Source organism: Syngnathus scovelli, chromosome 12 (genome assembly GCF_024217435.2).
Source record: "Syngnathus scovelli strain Florida chromosome 12, RoL_Ssco_1.2, whole genome shotgun sequence".
Taxonomy (NCBI): Eukaryota; Metazoa; Chordata; class Actinopteri; order Syngnathiformes; family Syngnathidae; genus Syngnathus; species Syngnathus scovelli.
In genome coordinates, this window is record NC_090858.1 from 1890530 (window position 1) to 1917108 (window position 26579).

At 43.3% G+C, this 26579-nt stretch overlaps 1 protein-coding gene across 1 annotated transcript in view; it reads left to right on the forward strand.

The window, feature by feature from the left end:
• Positions 1-1008: 1008 nt before the first annotated feature.
• cdh11 (cadherin 11, type 2, OB-cadherin (osteoblast)) overlaps positions 1009-26579 on the forward strand; it is a 45144-nt gene continuing 19573 nt past the window's right edge. Inside the window, exons 1-2 of the mRNA XM_049735914.2 lie at positions 1009-1318; positions 24308-24364. The gene's annotated coding sequence lies outside the window, so the exon portion shown is untranslated. The remainder of the gene's footprint in view (positions 1319-24307; positions 24365-26579) is intronic.

Sequence of the window (26579 nt, forward strand, 5' to 3'; positions counted from 1 at the left end):
GAAATAAGCACCTCAAATTAAAACTTTTTTTTTTTTTTTGCATCCTACTTGCTGGATTTCATGTCAACCAGACACTGATGCTGGGTGCTAATCATTTAGTCTCTTGCGAGCATGTTGACACAACACAAACAAGAAACAAGCACCTTATGTGCACAGTTTGCAGGTTGATTACACAATTTGTGTATTTGTGGTGACGTCGTATATTAGCTAATTGGAAACAAGGATATGAACGAGCACATATTGGCCATACAAGGAATCAAAAAGATGTGTGAACAGCTTAAGTTTAGAATCGGTTTGCATCTCACACTCTTGGAAAAAATTGCCACCGTTGGTTAAGAGAGTCCCCGTAATTATATTTGACAACATGCCCTTTATTTTAATTTAATTATGTCATTCAGCCTCCAAACTAATAATGTCTTGCTGAATGTCATTTTGGCAATGCATCCTCCTCCATCTATTATTACAATCACGAAATAAATTACGTTTTTTTTTTAAATGTTGGCACAGACAGGATAAATAGAGCAAAATGTTTAAAAATAAAAATTCTGCATCGAGCTTTGATTTACGGAGAAGGACCGCTTAACGTGAAACTGTTCTATTTGAAGTCCACCGAGAAATAATCCAAGAAAGCAATCAAACGGTCTTCTCGAGTCCCCCCTTTCTGACACCCTTCATTGCCTGGAGACATTTGAAATCGTCAGCCTATCGCCTTCCTCGGACAGCAGGGGCTCCCGATGGGGTCCCGCCCACTCCTACTATTGGCTCTATTCACGGGACCAATGATAGAACAGCAACTGTTGCATCCCCAAAAATATAACAACCAAAAGTTGAATGCATATAAAGAAATACATTTGTATATAATAAAAAACTATAAACCGGAATACATTTGTATGGAGGGGATCCCTTCCAGCGCACTGAGAGAATGCGAGCGCTACTGTGGTTACTGCGCTTCCCACCCCTCCTCTCTCTCTCTCTCTTGCTCACTCTCTCTCTCTCTCTCTCTCTCCCTCACATCTCGCCCGAGACTCGCGAAGAGAGGACGGACGCACTCAGAGCGGCTCTACACATCGCAAGAGGAGGAGGAGGAGGAGAGCGAGAAGGATGCTGAAGTCGCAGTGACATCTACCCCACTCGCGTTGAGAACATCAGAAAGACTCCCCTTGTCTACCTTAATCATTCCGTGGATAAAAAACTAAATAAATAAGGGGGATTGCTCCGAACTGGACTGGACCACCAAGCTGCGGATGTTTTATTTCTTGGCTGTGAAGGATTTTTTTTGGGGGGGTCTCTCTTGCTTGGGACGCGCACGGACTCAGAGGTAAGAGAAGCGCGTGATTTGCCTTCCTCAGCACCGCACATGAGAGGCTCGAGATTGAAAAGCCCCCCCCCCCACCCCCCCGGTGCACCTTTGGATACAGACGGTTGCGCAAAACGGGTGGATTTGCGCACGCACGTCCGATTTGACGCACACGTTTACGAATCGGGAGACACGCGGGGTGTGATTGTACGTGCGTGGATGTCGTGATTTCTCATTTGTTGTAACATTTGCGGTACAGTGTGGCACTCAAGAGTGCGTTTGCGCGTGACTGCGACGCGCAACTTTGCCGGTGGTTCCTCCAGCCGGTGCATAGACCCTACCGTCGCCGCTTGGCTCGGAACGGTTCGGTTCTACCTGGGAATTGTTGGAATGAAGCAGACAAATGGAGAGAAAGAGCTCATTGGATGAGCAGTGCTTCCTTTCTTCCAAACAACCCTCTCCTTGTGGACTGCTCTTGTGGTTTGGTTTTGCAACTAAATAAAAAAAAAAAGAAAAGTAAAGGTTGTGTGTAATTAGTGATCTTGTTATATAATTTTTTTTTCTTTACTGTTGTGGCTTTATGATGTGAATAAAGTTTGCCTATTTATTGCTTCTCATCAGCAGCTCTTTTACTAATCAAAGTTCCAAAGCAGTCGCCATATATTGCATCACTCTTGCAGCCACTTAAAAGATTTTGCTTTTTTTTTTTTTTTGTTTGGTGTTTTTAGATTGATAATGAATTCTCCTGACAGGATAGTTAGTAGCTGGGAGGAAAATGCAGTGTGCAAGTAAGGGTGGTGACTTCTCCCGGGCTGTTTTATGTCTTTCTGCAGCAATGCAGGATGATCTTGTTGCATATTGAATAAAACCTGCACCAGGATGAAGTTTCTGGAAAATGTTTCTTCAGTATGAACATTCCAAAGAGTTAAGCTTTGAGGAACGCCAGGCCGGTTCCTGAATGCAGTACAATGACTAAGTGTCACTGAAATGGTTACCGATTGATTCTAAATGTAACAGTAATGTATTCAGTATTCCAGTAATTAGACAGCCCCCTCAATGCTCTTAGAGGGCTTTGGCAAGGGACTCTTTGGAATCTTTCAAAGATTCTCCGACACGTTTGGAATGAGTTGAAAGAGCGCTGGTGAAGCTCTTGAGGTTCTCGCAGAAGGGGGTGGGGGGGTATTAATTTACGACGCTGTAATTGTGGTATTTATATTTCATTAAGCGCCAGCTGCTAAGGAGTAGAAAAAGAAGATGAATGAAAACGGAGGCGTCATTCCGCGAGTAGCAATAGAGGGAGCTGTCGGGCTTCGCTGCAGCGGTGGCGGCGAATGCCCTTCGCTCTTTTTTTGTCTTCCATCTCCCCCCCTTGTGACCCCCCACCCCTCCCTCGCTCTTCATCTTCCCCCAAGGGCCGCTCTTGGTAGATGGAGAGCTCGTTGCTCTCTCCCCTGGGACAACCGATTCAATCTCACACAAGTCTAGTCTGTCTGGATAAGTATGTCGGCCTGTGAGTGGCTTCTGTTACCTCCCAGACTGACTGGGGATGGGAGGGGGGGGGGGGGGTAATACTGCTACCATTTTGTCCCCGTGATGTTTTGTTTAACTCCACTTGTAGCTTTTTCCGACTCGGCGTTAACATGCGGCTTCTACGATTCTTTATGTACACGCTTGGAAACACTTGTTGTACTTTCCGCCACAAAAGAAAAGTAACAATGGCGCCAAAGTCAAAACCTTGACAGAACTGTATTGTTAAGTGGATGTCGATTTTTCTTAACTACGGTTTCCATTTGATTTTAGAATTTTGTGTACACAGTTGGTTTTATTATATCTCAATAAGTCGAGTGGCTAGCAGGGTTTTTTCTTTCCGCCCTGCGTTGACGTTAATCTTTCATGTGACATCCCGTGTAGATGTGTAATAACATCCCGCGTTGATGCCCGATGATGGGATTATAACCGTAATCTGCCGTCTCGGGCGGATTGAATGTCAAGCGTGTGTAATTAGTGTTTTCTGACCGCAAATCCTTTTAGTTGCCTCTCTTCGATTGAAGTTACCCAACAGTGACTTCCTTGTCTGCTCAAACTGAAACATCCATTCAGGTGTTTGATAGTCACAAAGAAGCTAAGAAAAATACTTTCGACATCAATTTTGCTAGCGCTCAAATGACTAAGAAAACTTTAGTGGAAGGGTCAAATGATGCTATTGCTAACATCTTGCGTCCAGGCTGGTCCATCACCAATATAAATCCTCGTATTTTGGAAAACAATAGACCTATCTAAGATAGCATTAAAGTGATTTTGACAAGAAGAAATGATTGCATATTGTTACTTTACTTACAAGCTAGCCGAATTGTGGCTGATTCACAAGACAGCAAGGACATACTGTTCTAACATCTTCAAGGAAATGTAACATCTCACTGTTACTTAAAGGTCAAATTGTTCCATCGTGTTGCTTTAAGAGCAGTTTAATGAGGCTGAACATCAGACCAAAGATTGGCTGGTCCACCACTTAAGTAGCTGATCTGGGGTCAACAAGATAAAAAATTTCTGTATATATATATAAATAAATACTGCATCTAATTGCTTAATTGCCTTATTTTGGTATGGCGGCCATATTGCTCAAGGCCAAATTTTTTTAAATTAGTTTTACCAGGAGCCAGGGAATGCACCCCCTGTCTAGAAACCTCTGCCACTGCAACTATGCGGCATGGCATCATCTGACATCAATTAGCACAGATGAAGAAGAATTTCCCGCATCAAAGGCCACGACCGGTCCCTTCAAGTCGGCCGGCTGCTCCCGCCTCGGCACATGGCGAAAGCGGCAACAAGTTTGTTAGACAACTTGCCGCTCCACAGAAGTCAAACATCTGCCCCGCATCACAAAGCTCGGGGCGGGTGTCATCAACATCTGCGAACTCTTCTTTTTTTCGGATTGGTGACCCGCTTCCTGCCTTTAGTCTGATGTGGTTCTGATCTGAACTCTGCGACCCATTTCGCAAGAAAATGAAAGTGGAACCTTGATTTACAAGTTTAATATGTTCTGTGACCAAAGTCGGTTGTTTCATTTGATGAAGTGGAGAAATTTGTGACGGAATGCAGTAGCCACAGTTTCTGCTGTGTTTGAGCTAAGACAATATTTCTACTATAGATAATGAAAACAGAAAATCAGTCTTTGGTCGTTTCGGCCCTCGAAATTTTACAGAGCTGCAGAAACTGTACTACGATGATTTTGCTCATACCTGCACATGCTTGCCAACATATTGTCCAATTGTTAACAATTTTTTGGAATGTACAAGAGTAATCCTGGGTAATGAGCCAAATGCTGCTTCACTAACCCTAAAGACACAATCTAATCCCTTGTGGTCCATTCCCATTAGGGCACGTTTGTTGTTCGAGACTCATTGCCCAGCGCTAACGGGATCGATGCTAATTTGGGATTAACGAGCGAGGTCATCCGTTCAGCTATCGACGATCAAAGCGCGGCGTTGACGGCCTCATCGAACGGATTAGAATGAGAATTGATTAGGCCCGATAGAGACCTATTGATGGCGGCACGACCGTGCGTGTATGCGTTTGATGCGAAACCAATAGTTTGCATGTTTTCATGCTGGAGTAATTGGTTTACTGTGTCAGGTGATTGGCGAGGTCTCATGATAGTCACAATATGTGGAGGTGGAACTAAAATGTTTATATATATATGGTCACATTTCACTTTTTCACTCTCCACTTGAAATTATGAGGTTTTGAAGGGGCAGTTCTGTCACATGCTATCACAGTACAGCTTTTGTTACCATGACGACCTAGGACAGATGAGGACGTTGCAACGGCTAGACACTGTTGCTAACTTGATGAATTTTCCCAACCCGTCTTGAGACTATTAAAAAAAAGACATTAGCCACAAACAGACTGCATGTGCAAATCTACTACTGACTGATAGAATGAATGCCAATAAAGACTGGGTTGTATTTTCACCCTTGCAGGCAGCACTTCATCAGTAAGTCATCCAATTACACTTTGTCAATTAGTGTAGCGGATCCTGACAATCGGAGACTCCCTCCAGAGCAGCAAACTGTCGTTCCTCCTTGTCCAGACTGCAAATGAACGGTGCTTGCTCAAAGACAACACTGGCTAATTTAACAATGCCAAACATATTTAATGGGTGGGCAGCCACTCTGGAGACCCAACTAAAAATCACTTTTCCAAAATACCTCCTATATTTCTACCTGAATGGAACTTCGCATATGCATTTCAGGCACGGGGGGCTCCTTCTCTTCTCCTCTCATTGCGATGTGGGTCAGAGAAAATTCGGAGGCCAACTTGAATGCTAATTAATAATTCACAGCTGAAAGGATCCTCTCTCCTTTGCGACGGAGTTAAGCAAGACGACAGCGGGAAAAGACGGCAAAAGAAAGACTTTGCAGTGCGCCGGGTCAAGGAGAGATTTAATGAGACGTTTGTGTCTCATTATTACGGATAATAATTAACACAATGAGTGTGTGTGCGTGTGCGTCATTCACAGCTGTCTTTTACTCGGATTCTCTTTCAGACGTCTGCTAATTTATCACCGCAACGATATGATTAAGAAAAATAAAACATCACACTTTGGGATTCATTGCTAATCAATAATCAAATAGCTTCAGTGTTGACGCATACACACACACGTTCACACATTAGCATAACTAACGTGGTTATGTTAATTACAGCTGCTCCGTGGTGCTGATGTAACACTTTTTCCAACATGTGTGTGTCCGTGCTGGTTAAGTTCTTCAGGTGCAACGTGTGTGTGTGAATGTGTGTGAGACCTTTCCGCAACCAATGTGTGTAGTCACGCTTTGACACCGTGAACCTGACCAAGATGTTTTCCGATAACCTTCACCTATTCCACATTGATACGCAACGCTTGTTGTCCAAACATGTGATTTCAAGGCTGGACTGTACCATTTTGTATTCTAGGCGGGGTGGTGCAGTGTCTAAATATAGCTCAAATTAAGATAAATAAATCAGTAACACAACTGTGGTGGGTGGCAAATGATTTAAAAAGATGGGACAGTACCATTTTTATTAATTTGGGTCAAATCAAAAAGTGTTCTGAATAATATTCGCACAGTCGAACAAAATGATGCGTATTCTTTAAGTAAGTTTGATTTGAACCCAGTTAAGCGCAAGAAAATGGACAATATAGATACTGACCATAGATACCGAAATCAATAGATACCAAAAGGCTCAATTTCAGGACAAAGACAAATATAATAGCACAATCCTGATTAAAAAGATGACAGCACTTGTAGGCATGATTAAAAAAAAAAAAAATAGACGATCGATTTTCATTTGCGTCCTGTAATTACGCGACGACAAATATATATATATAATTCACTATTGCCAACACACACACCCTAGTGGCTGAAAGCCATTATGACGAATAGATCAATCCCACTGGATGGCTTCATTGCCTTCGACCTCCTCGCCCTAAAATTCTCGGTTTTCACTCTCACAAAGAAAACATTCTGTCCTTTGATTGGCGCTCAAACCCCCGTGAGTGATTCCGCCGCTATTAAGTACAACAGAAAGGAAGCAAACACAACTGATTTTGTTTTGATGACGGCGGACTTGAAGCGTATGAAGGCTCATCATCTCCCAGCATTGACACGATAAAACATTTTGATGGGCGTGCTGACAAAACGAGAGCGTAGCGGACACACACAAAGGCTTGTTGTCTTTTCGACAAGACAGGGCAATACTGCATGCTTGACCTCTCCACCATAATAGGCTCCCTCAATGTTGTTGCTTTTTAGTCGCCTCGGTCCTCTGTTATCAATAACTCCCACAATGCATCTTCCCTTCCCTCACCATTCCTTTTTTCCACTCCACTTCTCCCTCCGACACTTATAATGTCATCATATGATTGAATGGCACTGCTGATACTTTGCCGCGCAGTATTAATTTCACTTTTTTTGGGGGGGCGACTTATTTTTTTTATTCTGCGCTCCCATAGGCTGGCTTTTTTTTTTTATATATGTACTGAGTATATAAAACGTAGGTCTTATTGGTTTTCTCTGACTGCGCTGACCTTTGCAGTGAATGTTGTCTCCCCGTACAACGAGCACGGACATTTCATTAGGTACAGGGTGTGGGCAATGATGGGCATTTTTAGCATTCAATTACTTGCTTTTTTTTTAATCCTTCGCTTTTCCAGTTAGGGCTGCCGTTAATAGTGTCGGATTTATTGTATTAAGGGGTTCCCATGTGAAAAAGGCAAGGCATTCACTGCATCAATACTATTAACAGTTGTTGTAATTGCTTGCTACTGCCTGTTCAGAGATGCACGGTTCTCCCGGAGTCGTTTGTTTTGAAACATTCGCTCGCCTCGAGCCGCTTTCGTTTGGTGTTTGCGTCCTCGCCGTGTACAACACGTTGGGAAATGTGTTTATATTCGTTGTGACGTCGAATACACAAGTGGGTTCGGGTACGACAAGGTCGCTAGGTTTGAAAGGTGGACTTGAGGGGATGGGAGGCGGAGAAAAGAGGGAGTAGAGAGAATTTAGCCTGGAGGATTGAAACATAATAAAAGCGCTTGGTGGTAGGAGACCACAATTTGGATTTTTGGCATTGTTGTGACATCATTGCCGTTGCTTTTGCAGTTCTCAGATCCAGTGAAACGATTCAGTACCGTTTGAATGGAAGAGAGACAATCACTCGATCAAAGAGAACGGTTTGATCGAGTGATTGAACGGGCATTACATTTCATTCATCATTCAGGCAGATTTTTTAAATCATAATATTTAGGTGCAAACAGTATTTAATGATATGCTTTCGGAACAATCCTCATTTTTTATGAACATGTGGATTTACTAGGTGAATCTTTTTCACAATGTTGATCCTGATGGTGGCACTTGGAAAACTACGAATTGTTTTGGGTGCTGCTGGGTGTAAAAATGTCTAATGGAAAATGTGTGTGAGCAAAAAGTGTAGTTCGCATCTTGTTTGGTTTCCCGAAATCATCCAGACGGTTTATTCGCCGCGCTACCGATAATCTGGCGCCCCGCGTTTGCGTCTTCCTCGAGTGGCGCCTCAACAGGTTTTAGATGAAAAGGCCGCCGTGAGAGACAAGTGTCTCGCTTTGACACCGGGGCGACGAAGAAAACTCATTTGCGAAGATTGTCGTATTGTGTTTATCCTTCAGACGCGCGGGAAGGGATCTGATCAAAGCCAACCGTTTGTTTGACGAGTGCCAACGAAGACGGGGAAGAGGTTGAGGTGGCGATGTTGACGGGAACTAAATTGTGTGGGTGAAAGCGGAGGATTCTATTCAGCGGAAATTGTTTGACGTAAGATATCTTCTGCCATGGAGGGTGATGCTGGTATTTGCTTGAAAGAACTGTTTATCTGAATTTGTATCGGGATTTGAACACAATTGAGCGGTTTCCGCCACCTCTTTTGTCAAGTTTAGCTTGTGTATGCGTAACCGTGCTGAAAATCAATCAAAACAACACCTCTCGCCCTTGGTGGGGGTTGTGAAAAACATTCACGGTCCACACACGAGCCTGCAAAGCAAAGCCCGGCCAAGATCTGTCTTTTGGGTTTGTACAACCCCCGAGATAGAAATGAGTCCTTTTTTTTTGGCCAGGATTCAAACTTTTCATCATCAATCAAAGACCCCCCCCCCCCAAAATTCGAAACAAAAGGCACACAAGGAAGCTCCGGGAGGTGGCGCCGAGACAAGCCGAAATTGGCTTTGAGGGCTTTTGGCAGAAAAGGAATGAGCTTTATTGAGACTCAAGATGGGGGACGAGATGCTAGCTCAGAGGAACAACAACAACAAGGGTTGCTCTGTTAACCTGGACTGGGATTGGGCAGGGGGGGGGGGGCTGTTCGTATCCTCTCGTACACTAGGGGTCCTAAAATAGTGAAAGGACAAAATAGGGTTGGGGGCGGGCCTTGCCAGCGAGGGGCTTGTTTTAAGCGAGGCTAATTAGGGTCATCACAAATGCAAGGCGACACTGCTAATCAATTGGAAACCTCAACGGTATTCGTGATCACCCGCCTCGCCCCTCGACACCTCATCACGGTGTTGATTCCCGACAAATCGTGATCAATTGGAAAAACACAAACGTGCTCACGTGTCGAGACCCCGGCGTGTACTCCAACGCCCGACGTATAATTACTGGGGATCAATATCGAGGGGAAATTAAAGCTTGTTGGCTTCAATGGGCATGTGGGCTTGTGCACAAGTCAAATCGTGTCGAATTTGTCTTTCAAGCCAGGGTTGGGTGTTAAATAAGGGGTAGGGTTTCAAGGAAGGGGTTCAGGTTTCAAAAATGTGTTGTTAGGGTTAGGGTTTGAAATCAGTTTCATTTGGGTTGGGGGTCAAAAAGCGATTTCACGATAGGGCAAATTCCAGTTTCAAACTTCAGATTCGTGTTTGGGTCTGGAATTAGAGTTTCAAATTAAGTTTTTAAGGAAAGATTAGGCTGTTAAGAGGCGTGAGTGTTTTCATTGTTTTTCTATTTTAAAGACAAAAACAACAGTGCACGCAAGGATTAGCGAGCCTTAGAAGTTTGCATGAAATATTGATGGCGTTTTATTAGCCACCCCAATATCTTTACTTGCTTGCTGCACCATGCAAATTCTGCTGTGCAATCAAGCCATTAAGCGTAATGAATAAAAAATGCTTCCAAGCTATTAAAGCGCTCAGGCCGGGGGAGGCGAGTAGATCACACAGTCGGATCTCCGAGGGTCCACCGGGGTCACCGTGTGCTAATGCCACCGTAAACGCGCTGTCACTGGATGGATGAATGGGACGCCGTGGATGTTAGGCTGACGTGTGGGGGTGGGCTGGGGGGGGGGGGGGGGGGGGGGGGGTCTTTAAAGGCTTATCGGCCTTTTCTGAGACCTTCTGTTCTGGTCCTTGCCTTCTCAATAGAGCAAAGCTAATCAGGGGGGGCGGGGGGCTCCTCTTCAGGGGGCAGGGGGCTCATCTTTGCTCTGGGATGAGTTTCAGACCCGACAGGGAAGGTCTGACTCACTGTCTCACTCAAGGACACTTGACGTTGAGATAGTGGTGCCAAAGTTCTGAAATCCATTTCAATACAAAAGCGAGTCCCCAGACCTGAATCATTTTGACAACAAAACCTCAATCTGAACAACAGGCAAAGGGGGGGGGGGGGGGGAAGGGGGGGGGGCTGCTCATGTATCCGAGAGGCTCTCGCGTTATCTCCCTCAGAATTAATACTTTTTCCGCATGAACAAGTCGATCAGAAAGTGCCATGCTATCCCAAAAGACAAAGTATAAGTAGAGGGGGAAAAAAATGGTGTGTGCGCATTTTAGATGTATTTAACCTCAGTCGTCACCTCACTATCTCCATCTCTGGTGAGCCCCCCCGGCAGGCTTCCGGGGGTCATGGTGTCACTTGTGGGATAATGGGACAGCTGTATCCAGATGAGGCGCAGCACAACAAGCTCCCCGGGGAGGGGGCTGAGATTAAGCCAATTAGTGGCCGTCAATCACTGTGATTTATCGCAGGCGGCTGGATCAATACATGGATATTTGGGGGTGGTAATGAAGAGGAAAAGGGACAAAAGAGGAGCGCTGGGAATGCTGACCTGTGTGTATGCTACCCGAGGCGGGACACGAGGGGGTTGAACCCCAGCGTGTATTAGATGCCTCAACGAGGTGTTGTTTGACGTTGAACACCCGAGACTCACGACGCTTTGTGTTAAAAGTAACTATCAGCTCTACTGGCAAGCCACAAATCTGATTTGGTGAAGCAGCAACAAATGCGTGAGGAAAAAGAAGCATTTGTTAGTAGCGTTAGTATTAGCGTTAGCCTACAAGTGGCTAAGTCGCTATTTTTTTAGGCCTCAAAACAAACCGGCCGTTCAAGAAACTCCCAAAATTCCCGACGGCCACCATGCCCTTAAAATTGAAATAAATCAATAAAATGTCACTCAGGGGGAAAACGACAACGGCAAACGACCACAAATCAAATTATCGGCGTGAAAATGCGGAGTGAATGCAAAGTTGAGAGAGTTTGAACAGGACCGCTTTAGCATTCACGGACCAGAAAAAAACACAAGTGCCCCTCTTCTTCATTTGTTTTGACAGTTGGAAACAGCTCCCAAACTTGAAAATCTCTTTTTTCCAAATTTGATTACAATAAAGTGGCAAGATTTGGATGCAAAGCAGATAGAAAACGGTAAAATGCCACTTGGGGAAGATAACGGCTAATTACATTATCGGAATACTTTGCTGCATGGTTGTTTTGATCATAAACAATGTCATCTTGATTTGTTCTGACAGTAGCCAACTGCTTGAAAGCAACTTCTCGACACTTGTAAGATTTAAGTGGCCATTTTCTTTAGATTAGGTTAAAAGTAAAATGTTGATTTCGGGGGCATAAAGAAACCTCTTAGGAGGAGAAGGGGAGAAGCAAGGTGAGGACACAATCCGAGGCGAGATGATGAATAATATTGAAATCATACAAATACTAATAAAGATTCCGCCCGCGTCCTCGAGAGGTATTAAAATGAAAAGGTGCGCAAATCACCTCCTCCCGCCGTACTCGCTTTTCCATTCCCGTATTTGTTGCTTCACCGCTCGGAGAGTTTCGAATGAGTTTGTCACGACTTAAGGACGTTGGGGGGGGGGGTGGGAATTCCAGCAGAGGAATAAAAGCAGCACAGGGTGCAGAATGACAACGAGGCTTCGGAGCGGATCTTAAGATTTTTACCCGATAGTGAATGAAGGCGACGCTTCCACCGTATTAGCGGCGTCATTGAGCGCCATCCTCATAGGAGTGAATGGAAGCAAGAGGAAGGCCGTGTACAAACATTAGCACAAATTATATTGAAAGCAAAATGGGTATAAACGAAGAAGGATGAAGAGGAGAACGGAATGGAAATGGAATAATAGAGTGTAAGAAGGAATTTCTTTTTTTAAAATGAGTTTGAATGACGGAGGAAATGGGACAGAAAAATGAGACGAGGGAGGAAAATGATGAGGGGAGGAACATCTGGTATGAGTCTCAAAAAGTTCCATAGAATTTCAATATGTGTGAGTGGAAAGAGGAGGGAGGGGGTTGTTAGTCTAACGCAATGATGCACAAAGACACACTAACCGGGCCTGCCACACTCACTTATGTTCAGCTGGGCGCATTCAAGGGAAAAAGGAACCAAAGGTTTGGGGAAGTTGAGATGATATAGTAACCCAAAAATAAATTTAATTCCACAAGATAAATCAATGTTTAATTTTATGTAAATTGCTGGAGTTGTATCAAACACTTTTTTTCATAACGAAAATATACGATTGGATTGAATTCAAATGTTTTTTATACTCAACTGTCACAAAAATCGGCACAACCAATCACCTTTCTTCCTCGATATAGTAAAAACATTCATGGATTTTTTTTCATATATTTTTAGCTCTGAGTAATACATTCTTTGAGAGGACATCTGGAACATCTAACAAGCCGTCTGCACTCCTTCCTCTTTGTGACGGAGGGTTCCGTTTGCTTCTTTGAGGGCTTAACAAGTGTATTTTCCGCCCATTTTAACTCTTATGCTGCCACTGAATTATTCATTGGCTGGGGCACACAAACACACACATATAATCTGGGCTAATGGCGTCGTCGTAAAGCTATACATTTGTAAATGAGCCTAATCCACCTTCTGTGCGTGAAAGTTTAGATGGGTGGAGTTTAAACACAAGGAGGGTTGTGTCCGACGGGGATTTTCACGTTGTGTGTAGCTGTTGAGCGGTGCACCACAATGACCCTTGCGTTTTTAGAAATCACAGAACTATGTGTCTTGCTTCTTCGTGACCTATTTGTACCAGAACAATAAAAGATGGAGGCCCGAAGGCACAAACCAAAACGGGCCAAATAGGACAACATATAGATAAGCAGGGCGAGTCGTGGATTCAGGTCACACACACACATTTTAATGACAATACGGTATTAGTCAAATGTCAGACTGGACTAACTAAAATAAAGAAACGTGACAATTTGTGTTATGTGGTGCTGGAATATTTTTGAAGGAGCTGTATGATAAATTGCGAAATGTACTTGAATATTCTCAAGCATGGAACGGTGGTGTGTCCAAGGCTGAGTTTAAGTGCTTTGAAAAGAATTAAATTGCTTTTGAAATGCCAAACAGTGAAGCTTTTTATCAGGAAGAGACCTTGGACATGCTTAGATAAACGGCTGTGCAATGAGGCACGCATTGGTGAGGCTAGATAAGATAAGTAGGGGAGGTAAGTAAGGACAGTCGGCTAGTAGTGGAGGTTGACGGGGTGGTGGTAGAGGAAGAAAGTAGGTAGTATTGTAGATGTGCGATGGATTTTAGTTACGAAAGATATATCTGTAGATAAGGTAGGTCTGTGTGTTTGTTGTTGTTAAGGTAGCTCATATAGTTAGCTAGGTACAGAAAATCATGAAGGAGGAAAGTATAGGGTTAGGGTTAGGGTTAAGGTTAAGGTTAGGGTTAGAATAGTTCCCTAAATAATCCAACAAAGTAACTGCTGAGGGAGTTATGGATGGTTGGTAGGGTAGCTAGACAAGGTAGGTGAGGGTTAAGTTTATTTTAGAAGGTGTGATCGATGCACTATTGCAAGACTTCAATAAAGTGCAGGAGAACTTAAGGGGAATAATCATCATTTCTAGTATATTCTACAGTTATTGGAACAATAGTAAATCATTTAAAGGGAAGCTGAGGAACAAAGAATCCAAATAGGAAAGAAAATTGGTGCGGGTGAGGGGGAGGGGGGCAGTGGAAGACTGATGAAGTGAATCCAAAGGGGGACTCGGAATGGAAACTAGTGGAGTGGAGCACTTTATTCTTCATTGTGCTATTGACCTGTGTGTGTGCGTGCATGTATGGGATGCAGGTTTAGCAGCTGTGAAAATTTCAGCTGAGACAAAGCGGGTCTGACAGCAGTCACACACACATGCACGAAGCCTCCTGCTGCCATTTGAGCAGATGTTTGCTTTGGCCTTGACTGGATCTCAGTTTGATGAGTTTTCCATAAGAAGGGTCACCCCCACCCCTCAACCCAAGCCGGTGGCTCGAGCTCGCACAAGCGCTGTGGTTTTGGCAGACGTATCAAACTGATCCTGATTGGCCAGACGTGCAAACCTAAGCAAAGTCTGATTTTTTATTTTTTTTTTCCGCCCCCGACACGGCGCTGGCGCTCATATTTCACATCTCCTCTTTTTCACTTCTCTCCAAACCTTTTGAACCCATTTGTACAACAGCATTTCTTCACGTTACTGGGGTGAAATCAGAGGCAAGAAGTACCTCCGAGGTAACTGAATGGGAAAAACATGAATAAACATCCTGGACAGGAGCAGGGTTCAAAGTGAGGTGGACATCTGCCTCCACTGTTTGGCTTCAAGGAGGAATGGTGTAAGGAATGCACGTAGATAATATACATTTTAAAGCGACGAGGGAATTTTACAATACATAGATAAGAAAGAAGTCAGTCTGTAATCAGTAGGGTAGGTTAGATGTTAAGTTAGCTAAGTGAAGAAGCTAAGCTAAAGGTAATTTTCTGTTGCTACCGAGTTTGAATTGGATGGACAAGCTGCGAGTTGCTGAAAGGAAAAAATCTTTAACCTCCTCTGCGTCTGTGATGGATGAGGTTGCAGTTTGCATCTTTCTCCTCTCACCAGCGTTCCGTCATGTTTGGTTTTCTCCCCGTTCTCTCTGGGGGCCTTGACGTTTATTCGCATATTGGTATTCACCTCGCAAGCGAGCTTGCCTGCTTTATTGAATGCAGAATTGCTAGTTGCAGGGAAGGAGCCTAGCGTTTACCGATAGCCTTGTGTGTTTTTTTTTTCTTCTACCTTGGCATCGATTCAAAGGGCATACCTGTCCTGACTGACCATTTCTGGACAAGACACATTGACGTAACTATCAGGAGGGAAATTATTGGATGGATGCATGACTCAACAAGTTATGGTTTGGCATACAATTTCTTTTCTCGGCAACAAACTACTTTCACGCAGTTGAGTCAGCATTTATTCACCCATGATAGCTACTTTTTTGTTTTTTACCAGAACACAGCTAACCCTAACCCTAACCCTAACCAGAACACATCTTAAGCCTCTTTTAAAGAGCCTGTTCTGGAATGTTGCCGCATCACTGCGGTAGCGCCAACATTGCCTTTTACGTATGGAAATGTCCCCAACAAAGTCACAACAACCCCCCTCAATAAAACACAGTGGTGCCCACATAGAAATAAATGCTCGGAATCGGTCCCAGTGTGACAAAACATGACATCACTTTCGTCTCCACCCGGACCACTAAAGTCCGGGTGGTCTTGTCCTGTCCGCCCTAATAAAAACTTTTTGCCGTCATGTTAAACAGGAGGGACGGATGCCGTAAACTAGCAGGTCGTCTGGGTCGGAGAGAAAGTATGGCAAGGGAGGCTCATTTACATCACACATGCAGTAAAAAGAACAATTGCGCTAACTACGTGTGTGTGTGTGTGTGTGTGTGTGTTACAGTGCAGGCTTTCACACACACTGACAATAAATGGCTAACAAAAGAGCAGAGTGTGATGTAAATGCGTGTTGTCGTTCTTTTCAGTCTCTTTCCTGTTGGTTGTCACGGTGACCAATAGCGTCTGACCTTTGACGAATGGCACTCAGGAGACGGCCGCTCGCTGTAGATGCGTGTTGTGACATTCGCTGATATACAACAGCGCAACTGATCAATACGACTATTACGTTTCTCTGTTTTATGTCGGAAATGTGATGAAATGCTTTGGAGGTATTCGAGGTCTTTAAAGCTCGCCATGTACTTGTGAGGGTGAAGGAACAACAGTGTTAAAAAAAATTAAGTATTGTTTAAGGCAGTATTCAAAATGCAGCAGTGCATGCTCACTAAGGGATTTGGCATATTTGCTGACGTGGAGACTTCAGCTTGGCTTTTGGAAGCTGCCGCTATATAAGCAGGAGCAGCTGGAGCCTTTTGAAATATCCACATGACAGTGGCTTCAATGGCAAACCACTTTGTTCAAAAAGCAGTTCAGTCAGTGGTAAATAAATACTTTAACTATTAATTTCTCGGATATATTTTTGTGCATGGAGTACTTTTGCCACCTCTTCTCCAAAGTACAGTACATATACAGGATAGGCTGCTGAAACACTTCCTCGACCCTCGACCCTTTAACGCTAATGGCGATTAGCCAGACTTGTTGACGGTGCACCTTTTAAAAAGGGACGGGCGAGCGTTTAGATTGCTTTGACCCCGTGCTTTCGTTTCTAATCAGTCCACAACACTTTGAGGCCATTGATCGCAAAGGGCAGACCCTCGCCTCACCAAAGACCCGAAAAGGCTTTTGTTTGTCTTATTTATGACTAAGCTAGCACATGGCCTGACTGTGATTTTTTTTCAACTAGTTAGCACCTGGTCTAAGAGATTGTTTTTTTTTTAATACAGTGGTACCTGGACGAGTCAAACTCCGCCCTTGCAAGTCTTATTATTTCGATCACTGTTGCCTAACCCTGCAGCCTCCCCCCCTCCCACCCCCATCGATTTCCCCCAGGGCTTTTCACTAGCCTCCTGCAAGAGCTCTTGGTATTCTGCCGCCACTTTCCTCTTATCTAAATCTCCATTCCGAGTCAGTCCGATAATGCAGGTCGCTTGCCAATGACAGGCCTAAAAGGCATCCAGGGAGCTAAAGAGAGAGCGGCTCGTGCAGTCGTGATGGATTGATGGCTGGCTGGACGCTTGGATGCATGGTTAAAAATCTTGCAGACGTAATAAGCGGCTTGATATGAAAGTGAGCATGCATCTGTTGTTTTGTTATTTTAAGAGCCGCGGGCTGTGATAGATCAGTGGCAAATACTCGCCAGATGCCCGACTGTTGGAAAATAGCCACATGTGCTCCCTCCTTTCCTTTTGCTAAAATGTTGTTCTTGTTAGAATTTACGAGCGCAAATTTGATCAGAAAAGGATGGCAACAAGCTCGGTGGAACGCCAGTAATCACTGTTTCTTTGATTTTATTTTTACCCGCAATTTGTGTTGCAACTAACCCTTAAATTGTATGTGCATTCCATAGTAAAAAATATTTTAAAAATGTCAGATAAGTTATTATTTCTGCTGTTAATTTCATTCAATGTGAAATTTTCAACTATTACCTTTACATTTGACAGAATTTATTTAAGTTCTTGGTAGTTGAAAAATTCCTTTGATTGAAATCTCAGGTCTCCTAAATGTGCGACGTTGCTAACTTTCTGTCTGGTGGCGGCGCCGTGCAAAATGCTGACTGACCCGACCGAGGTGGGCGGGAGTGGGAGGGTGCATGTTGTGTTCAAGGACACTCAGCCAAGAGAGATGTTGAGACTGACCCCTGAGTCATGGTCACCTGTAATATGTTTTCATCCCATCGGAAGGAGTTGATTCTTTTGGGATGAATTCCCACTTTGGCTAAAAGTCACACTTGAGTTGGAAAGCCTGAAAAGTCTGGCTCGGGCTCAGGTCAGGTTGCAGGTTGCAATCATCGACCGGGATTCCCGGGGGGCAAAATTTGTAGCGTGTCTACCGAAGCATCGCGGCGATCAATACAGCTGAACTATCTGGCTTTGTCTCAGCATCATCGGATTCACACTTCATTATTAAAATCATTGAAAAGAGTCATTAGGATGGACACGCTCCTCTTTAAGGATGGCCCGGCCCATTCTCAGCCTCCCATCTAGGTAGCAGGGGTGGCACAAATATCGATATGTCATTATCTCTCTTGGCACAGTATTCATTCGACAAATGGAAATGGAGCGGCCTGACCCGGCAACTCTACTTATGTCTGTCAGGTTGAAGTTTCTTTCTCGGCTCCAATTTTGTCTCTTGTCTAAGTTAGAATATTATGATCTATCGTATCTCTCACGGTGCAGCATTGTCAAGAGCGGAGATGACCAATTAGGATTATGTTTATAGCAAAGCATCCGCACAGAATTTTATGTTTTAGACGTCGGTCGATGATGATTTGACGATATCATTTACGGCGTAGGAAAACAATTCCTTTTTACTTGACTGGCTGAAAGAAAAAAAAAGCCATTAACGCTGTGTCGACATTCTCAAACAATGACTATGTCATTATAGCTAATTTCTCATTTCGCCGCCAACATAAAAACGATTATCTGAACACGGGATTGTACGAGCTGGACAATGGAGGTTTTAATGCAGACGGGATGGCAACAGTTGGAAGTTGAATTATATATTTTTTTTTTATCCTGATTGAGTTTCAAGTTTTGTCAAACGATCATCATCATGAGCAAACAAAAAGCAATACGCTAGCTGTAACTTTCCGTGCTTCCCAGTCTTTACCGAACTCAAACTTCAAACCAGAAAAATCAGACGGCTCCTCCTACCGCGCCGACAAAAATATGTCCTGCTCGACACCGTTGAGTCCTTTACTCGGCTGAGTGTTCCGAATTGATCTACACCCCGGGTGTCTCTGCGAGCCCACACGTTTTATTTTTAGTCGTCTCCCTTTCCACCCTCGCATCTCCCCGGTATGCTTTCACCCATCCATCCGTCCATGTCGCTGTGCAAGCGCTACCGCAAGCGCGCTCGAAATGTACCTTAAAAGCCCGATTGGGTTTCTTTGTCCGCACGTAGGTAATACAATGTGCGGTCTGAGTGTGTGTGTAATGCGATGCAGGCTTTTAATTCAAGCAAGGGGATGGGAGTTAGCAGGTGGAGGTCACGACCCCTGCTGGAGGACACACTTGTAACCTGACAGCAAATTGATTCGGAGGTAAAAGTAGAAGAACACAGCGGGCGGGAAAGCTGCTGGACTGTGTGATTGCTGCATTGTGTGGGTGGGTGTGTGCGCGTGCTCGAGGAAGGAAGCATAACGGAAAGCGGGGAAGAGGAAATAAAAAAAAAAAGGGCCCACCTGAGAAAATCATCAATAAAGTTAATTGTTCTGCTGTTTGTTGCGGTTTGCTCGTTTAAAACAAAAAAGACAAGTCAGCACATGAGCTCCGTCAGCCCATTTCCTCTTCTTCCTGCCCTGATATTGCATCGCTGCTTAGTTGGCAACCGCTGCGCCATCAAAAATAAAAAAGCCTTTATTTACTAAATTGGAATAATAGCAGAGTTCAACTCTTATAGTCATTTGGAATTCCACCAAAAATATTTGCACAAACCTACTTGGAAAGTAGTATAACTCAGAATTTGTCCACACAAAAAAAAAATTTAGAACCCTGCAAACTGACCAGCTTTGTATTGGACGGCATGAGTGTACCTAATGTAGTGTCCCGTATCTTCACCTCGACTTAAACAGTAGCGTACGAGCCGAGATGTTTTTGCACTGAGGCGATGACAGTCATCTTGCGGGTGGGTGGGGATGGGGAGAATCAAGGAACTATTCCACCACCGCTGCTGCCTCTAACCGGATCGATGGGAGTTAGAACCAAGTGGTGGCCGTAATCAATTAGCTTTATCACGGCCAGAAGGGAATGGCCGCAAAAAAAAAACTCACCAACAATCTCAGGCTGTGTATAGTGCACTATAGAGTGAGTCGCCATTTTGTAGTCCTGTTGAAATGACTATATGACCTCAAAGTATGTTTTAGTCAACAATTATTGGTCAGTTAAAAATGGCAATATAGTGGTCGAGTCAGTGACGAAGCTTAGCCTCACATTTTCACTCAATGCTTCGATGCTAAGTAAAGATGCCAGATAAAACTCATGGTAGGCTCCCGTAAATGGTTCATTTTGGGCCACCCACATTGTCATATCTGTCTCTATGTATTCATCTAAACGCACAAAAATACACACACACAAATATCTAAATGCACACCGCACACATCCGCAAATAAATACACACACACACAATCCCTCAAGCATCAGCCATGGAATTGAAAAAGCTCTTCAGAGAAATAATGGAGCCGCGGCCACCCCGCAGCATTAATGTGATAGTTTGGGTGTGTGTGTGTGTGTGTGTGTGTTTGTCATCATTCTCAAGGTGGGAAATGGACCTGTGTGCTCCCAGATTGAAAATGCTGGCTCAAAATTACGCAAGTCATGATTGGTTGCTTAAAATTATTTTTTCTTGTACAGTTGTGCCTTTAGAAACAATTTGACTCCATTTCATGACCACTAACTGAAACTACTGGTGCGTCGATTTATCTTTTACCAGCAAACTAAATGGAAATGTAATAAATCAATTTCAGCCACCCGCCCAGATAAACAAGATTTGTTTTGTGTTTTCTAATACACAAAAAGCACTTTTCGTCAAATCTCCAGTGTTGACACAATTTAATAGACTGGGAAAAAAATGGCATACTTTTTTTGCTGCAATTCAGTTGGCCACCTGGGGGCAGTAGAATTCAGACATTGAGACGGAGGCGCAGAAGAGTTTCAGCAAATACGGGTCTAATTTTGCAAAGGATAAAGAATCTATGCCTACTGTTACATTGTAATCGGGTATTGTTTAAAAGGGTTATAGCACCAGGACAACATCGCTAGTTGTTAGCCTGTCTATGGTGTTAGGTGTTGTATGCTAACATAATTTCAAACGAACATTACGAAGGCAAAAGAAATGTTCTTGTGAATACAAAACATGATTCTCAATTGATATAGTCCACTACTGTATATATAAAAAAAATCCCTACATAGCGATTATAGAGTAGGGAATGAGTGACCGATTCTGAATACAGGCAAAGTTTGCGCAGTGGTCATAGCAGTGAGATGCTAAAGAGCTTAGCGGCCGGTGAAGTAAAGAGGATTGTCTTGGAGCTGCTTTATATGAAGATGTAATATTATGTGCATAGATGAGCACATGAATGAGGCCTGACGGGGGGGGGGGGGGGGGAGAAAAATTGAGATTATGCATGATTATCAGAATGTTGGATGGGTTCCCGTGAATTGAATAGATACAAGAAATTAATGGATGGATAAATAGGAGGGTCATAGCGCCTCCTGGTTCTTTGGAAGGTTAAGGTTTTTCCAGCCCGTGTTCATATAATTGTGTATTTTGAGCTGATCCAAGAAGGCTCCATGTTTTTATTGTCAAAATCAGACATTTAGGGTATTTTCGCAGTCAGACGGGGAAAGAAAAAAAAAACACTTTTAACCACACGCTGCTATTTTAAAACTGGCCGACTGCAAGACTTCACATTGAGAAGTAGTAGCGGGAAAAAAAAAAAATAGAGGTTCTGCTGTCTGGAGAGAGCGTAGGAGCGCGTCTGAGCATGAATAATAGTCACTAAACAGCACACTGAGTCAGGTTAGGATGAGAGGGAAAAAGTAGGTGGAAGAGGAGGAAGGAAGGAAGGAAGGATGCACACTTAATAGTCACTAAGCACCACACCGAGTCAGTGAGGTTGAGTGGGAGAGGAAAGGGAAAAGGAAGATGAAGGATGTTCACTAAGCAGGTGATGCTAAAAATACACAAATATGAGGACGGACGATGATGTTTTTGTTTTCATACTTATTTAAGGTGGAATCTTAGTGATGCTTTTTAAGATCAGCGTTAAACTTTATGTTAGCTTATGTGATGAATGTGATTCCCGAGAGGCAAAATAAAAAAAATCATCTAGAAATGTCATGTTTTTCCAGTAATATTTTTCTAATATGCACAGATGATGCAGACACAAACATCATACACACACACACGTCATACACACTTTTTCACACGCGTTCCGACAGCTTGAAAGCTTCGCCATGAGCGTCGGAGCTGTCATTAGCTAAAAGGCCCGAGGCTGGAGCGAGACCAGAATAATTATTCTGATTATAGTCCCCCAACTGAGCTCTATCCAAACAAATTATGCTCCCGCGGATTAAAATCTGCCGTTTCTAAATGGAGACCCTGGGATTGATGACATCATCAGCCTATGCCTTGACCATGGACCTTTTTTTTTTTTCCCTTTCCTGCATTTGCTTCCACAAACCATCTGTAAGACTTGGCCTCATAAATACTCAATACTCGTAAATACTTGATCCTTTGACTGTTCAAGCTATAATGCCGTAAACGCCCACGTATAAAAACAGATGTGTCAATTTGACGTAACACAAAGGTCCGATAATCCAATAATCCAAATTTTTATATTTGCTAAAATATAATTATTGTTTTTATCCACTGCTTTTCAGACAATATTTCTCAGCCTTGTTGCTTTTATCATCTGACTTGAGCTCTGGCCTTGTCTCACTCACCACTAGAGGAAGAAAATAGATTTGGTGGAACTAAATCAATACAAAACGTGTTCACGTTCGAAAGGCTGCGGCCGTGCCGTCAAACTCCAGCATGACGCGAGGTGGCACCCCATCAAGAAAAAAATAAAAATGAAAATCGATATGCTTTAATTCATGCATCACACGCTATTATGGTATTGACACGGTTGTCTCGCCATGTCACGCGACACAGTGAGCGAGGGCGAAATCGATTGTGCCCACTTAATCATTCTGCTTTTCCAAAGCATGGCCACTCTGGAGTGATTTGTGCTTGTATCGTGTATAGTCGCTCCGTTCAAGGGAGCAACTGACTGAATGACATTTGGCTAGCACTTACGTAAATATAGAATTGCCTTGAGTTACAAGTGCCCCAACTTTCAAGTTTTTCTAGTTACAAGCTGCCACTTCTGAGGCAAAATATGTTTTATAAAACTGGAGCCTGACAAATCTGGATTTTTTAGGCGATTCCCGTATTCCAAAGGTTTAGAAAAATTCTGATGACCGATTAATCAGCCGATTCGTTTAAAAAAATATATACAATGGATAAAATAACTTTGTTTTGTCCCTTAATGCTTACAACAATAACGATATTAATCCCAGGCAGATTATTTGACTGTCCTTAAGTATTTGTTTAAATTCACAATAGGGAAAAAAAAATCTCGAGAGGCTTGTACTGATACTGTGCAACTGACAATAAAAAAGTTTGTCAGTTATTAAAGCAGGCTCTCACCCCTTTAGGGTTTTTTCACTGTTTGAGCAAATCACTCGCGCTCAGTTCCTTCGCCGAACTCCTGCGAGATTTGAGGTTAAGCCACTCGCTTGAGGGCGTCTCGCAAAGAGCTGACTGATGGGGGCGCCGTCACATATAATAACGATATTAGAAACGACCTTTTGTTAGACCTACATCACTATACGACGACACAGGCACTGTATTGTGTTCCAATAGAAGAAATGTTGCCGTAGAATTTTTGAGGCGTTATATAAAATTTTTGAGCAATAGCGTTTATTGATAGACCTGTCTAAGTACGAATATTGTTTAACGTATTGTGTTATGTTAGCTTTTAATTTTCAGTTTTCGTGTATTTTTAATTTTTGTGTACTGTCATTTGAGGAGTGAGTGAGTGAGTGAGTGAGTGAGTGAGTGAGTGAGTGAGTGAGTGAGTGAGTGAGTGAGTGAGTGAGTGAGTGAGTGAGTGAGTGAGTGAGTGAGTGAGTGAGTGAGTGAGTGAGTGAGTGAGTGAGTGAGTGAGTGAGTGAGCGAGCGAGCGAGTGAGTCATTTTATGTCATGAGCTAAAATTGTTTAAAATAGGAAATCAGAAATGAGCATATATCACAAAAATGATTCAAAAAAATAAGTCGTACTCTGTACACGTCAGAGACATAAAATTTAATATTCAAAACGTTTTTGGTTTCGGGTCAAAAGCTGCCGAGCGGCACGGAAAACGTCTCTGCAAATTTATTTGTGGGCGCACATGAATTAAATATACTTGTGTTGCATTTCAACATGGGCAGTCATGCGCGAACCGGTGTTCGCTTGTTTTGACGCACGATACGCGCCAGTCAACAGCGACACCGACAACAATTTAAAAGACTCTAACCGGTTCTCCGCTGGTGCACCGTCAGCCTGCTGCTGCCGCTTAGCCTATTCAATTTTGTTGTTTTTGCCTCTGCAAATTACTAGCAGCAGAGCTTTGACAGCTAGTTGTTATTTTTAGACGTACGTGCGCAGGCTCCAGCTAATGTTTTTTATTTACGGTGACAAGTGAACAAGACGAAGACGTATTGTACTTTTTAAAGGCAAAAGGTTAAATCTCTTCTTCTTCTCTCCACAGGCTGATTGCGGAGCCGAGAGGACTTTCATTGGATGTGACGCCGGTAATGAGCTAAAGGTGGGTGCTGCCAGTTTTGACCCTTCCGTTCTGTGTGCGAGCGTGTGTTGATTCAAAAGGCCTGTGAATTGACGTTGACACGGCTCGCCTGCTTAGCATTCCGTTAAACGTGCTTCCTCCCTCACACGGAGGGCGAGTCAAAGCGACAGCTGAAAGGAGGCCATTTTCTTTTTTTATTTTCTTTTTTTAAGGCAGAGCATGAAGTGCAAATTTGCTCGGTGTCAATCGAAAGGATTTCCCATATGCAAAAACTCACCAGTATTAGCAAGATAGTTTGATATAGCCAAATGGAATTTGAGGTTTATCATCATTTGGCCCCCCACCCAAAATAAAATCTCAGGAAGCCATGCTGTAAAATCCGCAAAAACGTTTTGGTTTTGGACCGCGATGACCTTTAAAGGTTGTTCTAATTTTATAGCAATCCAACAAAGTTTATAGAGCAAGCTAATCCTGGAAAAATCCAAAATGATCCTAAAATGTTTTTTTTTTTTTAAACCAAAATGGCACCTTTTCCTAAAACCCTTTTTCCTTCTCACTTTTTTGCACCATCCACCTTCTTTCCATGCTTCAGCGGAAATTTATTTGTTTGGCTGGCCTACAGCGACGTCTTCAAGAGAACTTGTAAAAACACATTTTATATGATCTCATGTTCAAAAAATAAGACATTTGCCTTCTGGTCAGGCCTTCTGAAAGTCATGCATATCGCACCCACCACAACTGCTTGAAGCACCCCCCCCCCCCCTCCCTTCCCCCAATGGCCTCGAAGAGTTGAATAGATTAAAAAGGTAGATCTAATCGATCCTGAAAGCGCTTATCAGAGGCTGGCAGGCTGACGAGCCGATTTCAAAACCACGCGTTCTAATCCTTCAAGTTCAGGCTGGAAAACGGAAAAGACGAACGGCGTTCACACCGTCTAAAACTTTGGCTCGTGAATCAAAATGTCAAAAAGATCCACCGTTTATTTCAATGTGTGTGTCCCTAATGAAGTGGCCGCTGAGAGTATAGTCAAATATTAGCATGTAGCCTTGCAAGCGTCACAACATTTATATTTTTTTGGGTCAAATAGTGACAGTGACGGGGTGTCTGGCAGGTGTGATAAGCGGCAGGTATTAGTCGGCGAGGGCGGAGATTCGCAGAAAAACGGCAGCAGGCCGAGTTTTAATGCCCTTTACTGGTATTGATTAGCCTGCGGGGCTGACTGATCGGCAGTGAGATACAGGAGAGCACACATCAATAAAAAGCCGTGGCCAGCTTTTTAAAGGTGCGCCGACACACAAAAGGGGAATAAATTACACTTTGCTCTGCTCGGCTGCAAAAGTTGTTTGCTGCCTAAAAACCCAGACAAGTTAAATAAACATTCGGACGTTTTAAACCCTTTACAAATGTGACTTCACTTTGCAAACTTTTCCTTTGGAGAGGTAAGGCTGCATTTGTGGAAACCTAAAATGAGATTTGAAACGTTCAGAATCACAACACATTTTAATCCGCCTTTAGGAAGAAATGATCCATTTTGTTATTGGGTATATTTTGAATCAGATATCATTAATTTGACAGCTTTTTCTATTTGATATGAAAGACAAAATTGGAAAATTATTACAGAATAATTGAAATTATTTCCTATTTTTTTTTGCTAGTTTGACTTCTCTCTTTTTTATCAAATCACACAAATTCCTACGAAGCAACGTTTGGAATAAGGAGGCCTTTTGTGTGTGTGTGTGTGGGTGGGGGGGGGGCACGTATGGAGGCGGGGAATATTCAAATATGTCAGATAGACGAACGCACACACAAACAACAAATGTAAGCCTCTGAGGATTAAGTCACTGAGGGGAAGAATGGAGGGCTTGGGGGGGGGGGGAAAAAAAAAGAGGATTTTAACGTAGCGTTGCAGCTTCCTCTTTGATATCTCACTCATGTTTCATATTTAATATCTTTACTCCACAGTCCTTGGACACGCATGTTTGGCCGAGCTGGACAACAAAGCCTGTATTTTCTCTCTCTTCCTTCCTTCCTTCCTTCCTTCCTAACTTCCTTCCTTCCTTCCTTCCTTCCTTCCTTCCTTCCTTCCTTCCTTCCTTCCTTCCTTCCAACCACCTGCCTTTTAACGACGCTTCTTTTTTTTATGAGCTGTGCGCTAAACACATACAAAAGTAATGCCCCCTTGTGGCGCGGAAGACCACCGAACACGGAAATGTCAGGAGTTGGATTCCCCTTTGCC